The sequence below is a fragment of the Labeo rohita genome, chromosome 6, assembly GCF_022985175.1.
Source record: "Labeo rohita strain BAU-BD-2019 chromosome 6, IGBB_LRoh.1.0, whole genome shotgun sequence".
Taxonomy (NCBI): Eukaryota; Metazoa; Chordata; class Actinopteri; order Cypriniformes; family Cyprinidae; genus Labeo; species Labeo rohita.
In genome coordinates this window covers 20,900,900-20,906,899 of record NC_066874.1, presented here as the reverse complement: position 1 = coordinate 20,906,899, position 6,000 = coordinate 20,900,900, and the positions used below count along the sequence as shown (strand labels likewise).

The following is a 6,000-nucleotide window of genomic DNA, read 5'->3' as shown; positions in this document are numbered from 1 at the left end:
TTTGTGTGTGTGTGTGTATGTGTGTGTGTAAAAAATAGTATTTTAATGATTTTTTTTTTTTTAACTTTTTTGTGACTTCTGATTTTCTACATTCATTAGTAGATCGTTATTTTTGGACTAGACCTCACTGCAACCTTAAAAAACTAGACTGAGAGAGGGCAAGGGAGAGAGAAATGGGGGTGTTTCAGGGGGGTTCATCTAAATGCGCAGCGCATATCAGGGATCATTGTGAGTCTGCGCGGATAACCGCTCGGCCGCGGAGTGTTACAACAATATAGGAAATAGCGAGTTATATCTAGACCACATCTCTTACTTCAAACCCTGGGTTTTCTATGTATTTATAATGTGCATGCATTTTTCATTCATTGCCTTAATTAGACGTCTGTAGGAGAGGCTACTAGAGAGAGAGAGACACACACACTACTTGTCCGCAGAAGTTTTTCGGGGCGTCTTAAGGGAATGTTTGTGCACCAGCGCTCGCCGCAGCAGTTACAACGCCTGTGACTGACAGAGAGAGAGACACTCTGCATTCTGCATCGTGTTGATACGTCCTTTCGCGAGCCCCTTCAGCCTTCTGGGACAGTAAGATTCAATCTTTATTGCATACTAACGTTACTCATTCTTGCAGTGACCATTTAGCGAATTCTGTACCGAAATGCATTTCATTCCTTTTGGTGCATGTGTAGCCTGTAATGAAATTGAATGTACAGTGGATCAATAGCTCTCGTATGCATGAATTATAGAGCGAATATTTCCCTTCTGTATGTCAGTTTTTATATTACGCGTTTACTATGGAATTGCTGGTCGAAATGCTGTTTAAGGCGGTTGGATGGAGAGTGGTTTGAAGACGGTCTGCGATTTCTACTGTATGTTTAATAGTAGTAGCCAGCTGGGAGTTATGCAGCTTGCAGGAATTTTTAATTTTAATATTCACCGTTTAAAAGCAAGTGCGTTTCTTCCTATAAAATCAAATGCATCAAATCCAAAAAAGACAAGAAAACACAAGACCAGCGTGCAACATCGCCCCGTTTTAAGGACAGATCAGTGTCATGGAGCTGCTGCTCATGTTGTTATTAAAACACGTTAGTAAGAAAGCTTGCATGATATAACACAACTTAAAGCATTATTTGCCAATAAATGTGTTTAATGTACAGTTCAGCAGAATTTATCCACAGTATTATTTATGATGAGCTCGTATTCACGTTATTGCTACATTAATAGTCAACGACTTACAACACTTTGACTGTACTGATTCTACATGAATTATCAATGTTAAAACCTTATTGCTATAGCCACGCCACACCCAAACTATAGTGCGATGATTATGCCACAAAATGGCAGCACCAACTTATAAGAGAATATATATTGACATATTACTTTATATCCATTTCATGTATTGAAAATGTTGCAGAAATTCTAAAAATGTGTGTATATGTAAATTACGTTCAGTGTGTATGTACAAATAGTTTATTCCTTTTAACTCATTACATTAAAAATATATATATTCATATCCGCCAACTTAAATCACTTTTTTATTTACTGGCCCTGGTGGTGTGATTTTGTCAACGTCCTGATTACATAGGCATAAAATGATGTTATTATTTCTTGTTGATTTTATTTTGAACGAACTCAGCATTAACAAACCTTTGATTTGATTTGATTTGATTGCAGTGAATAGGAGATCAGTCTCTCCACTTCCTTCCTCCTTCCTTTCCCTGTTTGTGTTGGAGAGTATAAGATATCCACTGCAGAGCCTCTGTAACTGTTATGTCGGTATTCATTTCTATTCTTGTTGCTCTCTGGTGTCTTTTGAAACAGACCCCTCAAGTTATTGTGTTGCATGTGTGTGGGCAAATGAACTGTTTTGCAATTTTACACTCAGTTCAGTTCAGTGGACCTCTGCTAGTGCACCATTTAAAATTACACCACATTATATGGTGTTTAGTTACAACCACTCACCTCTAATGATATAAGGATTGAAGATAACCAGGTCTATATGTGTTCGATATTGAGTTGACATTCCGGTTTAACATACTTTAAAAAGAGGCGAGATATTAGTAATGCAGGCCTTTCCGCATTTGATTTAAGATCTTGATTTAAGTCTCAATAAATAGGCCTAGAACTTTATGAAACACTCCATGTGACCGTGGAGCACAAAACCAGTCATAAGGGTCCATTTTTAGTATTTGTAAATCTGGAATCTGAGGGTGCAAAAAATTAAATAAAATAAATAAATAAAAATATTGAGAAAATCGCCTTTAAAGTTGTCCAAATGAAGTTTTCAGCAATGTATATTACTAATCAAAAATTAAGTTTTGATATATTTACTGTAGGAAATTTACAAATATCTTCATGGAACATGAACTTTACTTAATATCCTAATGATTTTTGGCATAAAAGAAAAATCGATAATTTTGTCCCATACAGTGTATTTTTGGCTATTGTTACAAATATACACATGCTACTTATAACTGGTTTTGTGGTCCAGGGTTACATATATGAAATGTATAAATATGCAAACAATAAAGTCAGAAATGTGTAAAGCTTTGTGTAAATCCACATAAAAAAGAAAATAATTAATAGTATTTCAGTAAAGTTATTACATGTAAAAATAGTTTCCCATCTATTGAGTTTTCCTATTTAATATATTATATTCTCATATAATTTCTGTCTTTTGATATTTTCTGGATTGCAATGTACATACATATTTTCAAGTTTTAGGCATGTTTTAGGCCTTGGTTATAAGATTGTGCAGCACATTTTATTTTATTATTTTATTTTATTATATTTTTTATTTTAATGTGTGTCAATTTAATTAATTTAAATTAATTTTTGAATTATTAAATATATTTATGCACATATTTCTATCTATAATTTATAAATTAGTGTATTATTGAATATAAAGGTACCTACATTACGATGTAAATAAACATCACATATTTACATACTTATATATAAGTAAATTGTCACATATTTTTCAACTTGTGAAAAACAGCATCAATGTGCACACACAATTTTTTTTTTTTTTGAAGTGCCAGCTCTGATGACCTCACTATTTTCTGTGTTCAGCATTTTTTGACATTGAGCATAAATTCTCCATTCACAATTTACTAGTCTGTTGTCAGCTGCTGCCACCCTGTTTAAATGATTTGTGCTTGTATCACATACACTACAGTGCTGCTTTGATAATAACAAATCACTCTGTTACCTGGGGGCTCATGGCACAGTAATTGAAGTCACCCCATGCAATCCCTTGTGATTTGTACTGAGAGAAAAGGATGAAGAGAGAAAGAGACTCTAAATTCCCTAATTCCTGATTTACGCTATGTATTCGCTCAGTGTTTTAAAGAGAGAAATGTGTCTATATGCTAATGGTAATCCCCCTCCTTCCTCTTCAAACAACAATTGACAATCTAAATATAGCTGTGCAGACTTTAGTGACTTAGTTCGCGATTGGTCAGCCTAGCTCGGCATTAACACACTCTAATGAGATTTATGAAGAATATTCAGTGGAGAAATGAGGCTAGAGATCCATCCTATGCATGTGTGACAGATTTCATCCATCCTTAAGGATGAAAATGGATACATCCACTGCATAGCCCTTTATTTCCCTCCATATTCTATACTCTTTCTTTTTCTTTCTTTCTTTCTTTCTTTCTTTCTTTTTCTTTCTTTCTTTCTTTCTTTCTTCACACTAAACCTGTCTGGATATGTTGTGAGTGGTGGTGTGACAAATTACTTTAGCTTCAAATGACCACTAGCTAGTGGAGCAGTGCAGATCTAATACAGCTATACAGCAATATTGCAACATTGCAACGTTGTGGTGTCTTTGCGCTGTGGGTGCGTTTGATAGATATTATTGTGGGGAGTGAAAACCTGGGCTGTCAGCTGGTCAGACTGACATGCCTTATTACCTCTGCAAAGTCATTGGGAGTGTGATAATAACCTTGGCTGGGTCACTGGCCGTGGGAGGTTGGGGAGAGCTGGCTTGACTTGCTTTTGTTTACACCGGCATCCTGTTTAGAATAATATTGCACTTGTTGTATTTGCGTTTCAGGAATTTAATCTTTTAGATTTAAGGTTTCGCAAAATCCAAATGAAATAGCTATTGTATCTTTCTCCACAACATCAAATATGATTTTGGCTTTCTATTTGAAATGAAAACCAGTACAAACCTACACTTCTGATAAAATTGTGAATCTTGTGTGCACTACCATTTAAAAAATTTGGGGTCAGTAGATTTGTTTTTTAGGAATTAAAGGCAAAGTTCACACAAAAGTAAAAATTCTGTCATTAATTACTCACCCTTATGTCATTCCAAACAAGACATTCGTCTTTGGAATACAAATTAAAATATTTTTAAAGAAATCCAAGAGCTTTCTGACTCTGCATAGACAGAAACGTGACCAACACGTTCAAGGCCCAGAAAGGTAGTAAAGACATGATTAAAGTAGTTCATGTGACATCAGTGGTTCAAACTTGATCTTATGACGCAATGAGAATACTTTTTGTGTGCAAAGAAAACAAACATAATGACTTTATTCAACAATTACTCTTCTGTGTCAGTCTTCACCACGCGTTCATGAGAGTACCAGGACCAACATAGGCTCATTGGAAATATGTGCCTCTATATACATTTATGCAAAATTGAAAAAACTACATATACAGTATGTACGAATCGCTGTAGTTTTCAGTTGAAATGAACACTAGAGGCAGTAAAACTTTTATTCCTTCTCACACAAAGTATAATTTACTTATGATTAAATATGGGTTATGAATACTAAAGCTTAAGTTCACAGTTACATGCAGAATATTATGTTATAACTTCAAAACAATTTTAACATCCTGCTTGATTTGAAAAATGACACTTTTGAATGTTAGCCGTACATATACAGCTTCTTATGTATGAGTTTTTTAATTCAGTAGTTTCGCTTGGCAGCTCATGCGAGACTTCGTCGCACATGAGAGATGAAGAGCTCGGTACGAATCCTGTGAAACTATGGTTTGACAAAACAGCTCAAATCCTCATAAGGAAGTTAAAATAGCATGGCAGCATCAACAAATGCGTTTTTATATCACTTTTGCATTTTGTTAACACTATCAGTTAGGTTTAGGGTGGGGTTTGGTGTAGGGGATACTTCCAACATGATAGAGCATTAACCTTTAGCGACACTACCTGGATATTTGAATTCTGAACAGCCGCAATACATACCTCAAGCAACATAATAAAAATGCAGCAATACGTGCCTGTACCAATGTAATAAATACGTGCCATGGTCATTTTTTGAACGTGTGTTTTAGTGCCACTCTCTGGACATTTCACTTTGAAACGTAGCACCTTGTTTGCAAGTAGAAGACGCACACTGTACATTAAACAGTCTTCATAAACATGTCTGAAGATTTTAACTGAGAGGATGACTCAATTTTTTGCCTAGCCTTACTTATTCGAACCAGAATATAAAGACGATGGACTAAGAGAGATGGACGTTTTACATCAGAACACCGGCTCCTGTGTTAGCAGCACAATACGCATGCATCATTGTACTCTCGTAACGACTTGAAGACTGACACTAAAGAGAAGGAGTTGTTGAATAAAGTCATAATTTTTGTTTTCTTTGCACACACATTTTCGTAGCTTCATAAAATTACAGCTGAACCACTGACGTAACATAGACTGTTTTAACAATGTCTTTACTAGATTTCTGTCCCTGTTGCGTTGCTGTCTATCCAGGGTCACAAAGCTCTTGGATTTCATCAAAAAATATCTTAATTTGTGTTTCAAAGATGAACCTTTGAAGTTCTAACGGGTTTGAAAAGACATGCAGGTAAGCAATTAATGGCAGAATTTTCATTTTTGGGTGAACTATCACTTTAATACTTTCAATTTCAAATAAATGCTGTAAATGTCATTACTTCTTCAATGGGATGTGAAAATAAATTACGTTTTAGTCCAAAATGTAGTGAAATTACATTGGATGTCATAGACCTGAAAGCCAGGAA

General features: G+C 35.1%; 1 protein-coding gene across 1 annotated transcript in view; it reads left to right on the top strand.

The window, feature by feature from the left end:
• Window positions 1-234: 234 nt before the first annotated feature.
• adcyap1r1b (adenylate cyclase activating polypeptide 1b (pituitary) receptor type I) overlaps window positions 235-6,000 on the top strand; it is a 34,540-nt gene continuing 28,774 nt past the window's right edge. Inside the window, exon 1 of the mRNA XM_051112010.1 lies at window positions 235-582. The gene's annotated coding sequence lies outside the window, so the exon portion shown is untranslated. The remainder of the gene's footprint in view (window positions 583-6,000) is intronic.